Genomic DNA, 1708 nt, shown 5'->3' with positions numbered 1-1708 from the left:
ACAAATATTTTTATTTTTTGGTAATTTTTAAAAATATGACATAATATACTTTTTGTTATTTTTTTGCCATTCCTACTCTATCCCATTCATGCAAAAGTATCATTCTATACTCGCTGCCTTCAGGGTATAGTTATGACAAATTTAAAGAGAAAGAAAAGAGTCAATTCTCAGCTTCTGAGTTTCAGAGTAGATTTCAAAATAGGCTTTTGGGATTCATAGAGAAGTAGCAACTTACATTAGGTCTATGAATCTCAAAATTTCTGGCTTTTGATTTTTAAAAGACAAATGTTCAAAGAAATTAGGGTAATAAAATGCATCTTTAAAGGAAAAGGGAGACAATCCACAAATATGAATTTACCATGGAATAGAGGAGAAAACTCTGGATTATCTGAGTCTACCTTGAATTAATAAGATTAAGTATGACACCATGGGGCAAAACAAAGCTTCAAGTTGGAAACAAGTATCAATTACAGAAACATAAAAATTCTTTTGCACATCTAAGTTGCATATTGAGAAATATTTTAAACTGCTACATCCCCCAAATTCTTTCGTATGTATAATGTGAAAAAATAATTCCTCAGTTATTACTGATAAGCCCAACCATGGTACCCCATTCTCTAACTAAAAAATTTTTGTACTAATAGCATCCGAGGTGAACTAATTCAGCTAGCCAATATTTTTCCAGTCTTAAGAGATTCCTTCTATCTTCTTAAAGATTCACAGTTTTCCTAATTTATAAGGCATTTCACCACCATTGCTAACAAACTCTTAAGGAACCTTCAGGGCTGCTGAATACAGGCTGTTAAGAAAACAGTCAATATATTTTTCTGAGTCAAATTTGACATTTTACCCTTTTATAGATGTGCTTCTTTTTCTGCTTATCTGATCATAAAATTTTAAAGCTTTAAATAATTTGAATTCCATACTTTGCTCCATTTGTTTTCATATCAGGTAACAATTACCTACACAGTTCCACCATATGTCATCTGTATGTGTTTGGACAACTTACAGAGTTTCCTGAGCCTCAGTTTCTTTGCCTATAAAATGGCCATAGTAGAAACAGTTGGACATGCAAATTGAAAGGTTATGCTCAGGAAAAGAGATCTTTTATATAGTGATTTTGGTGGAGAAGTATTGCATGATGACCTTAAAAAACAGTAAGAAATAACAAAAACACTTGGAGAACTGCAAAAACAATTCAGTAGATGCTCAATATATGTACTGAGGACATATAAAGATGTGGCCAGAATTATAATAATAGCAACGAATATTTCTTGGTTTCTATATGTAAGCATCATGCTAAATGGCTACATATTTCCTCATTTAGACTCACAATAACCTGTTAAGTTGTAACTTTTATCATTACTCACCTTACAGATGAGAAAATGCAGGCTCAGAGAGACAAGTAATTTGTCCCAGGTTTCACATTTAGTAAATTGTGAATCATGAGTCTAGCCCTGGCAAGTATTAACTACTAGGCTGCACTGCCTTACCAACATTCTTGAGTAAAGCTTCCTCATCCTTATAATCCCTCTTAAATAATACTGATCAAGCGTATTCTAAATATCTTATGTAAACTGACTCTTACTTCTTGTCTTGCATTTTGTGCTTTTGTATCTCCTTATCAGTCCTATTCCTGCTTAGGCTTGTTGATTTTTGCACTTCCAGTAACACTTTTAGCCATAAAATCCTCTGTACTGTTTTTTTT

Source organism: Rhinolophus sinicus, chromosome X, assembly GCF_036562045.2.
Source record: "Rhinolophus sinicus isolate RSC01 chromosome X, ASM3656204v1, whole genome shotgun sequence".
In the NCBI taxonomy this organism is placed as follows: Eukaryota; Metazoa; Chordata; class Mammalia; order Chiroptera; family Rhinolophidae; genus Rhinolophus; species Rhinolophus sinicus.
The sequence above is the reverse complement of the archived record's forward strand: the minus strand, read 5'-3'. Positions refer to the sequence as shown.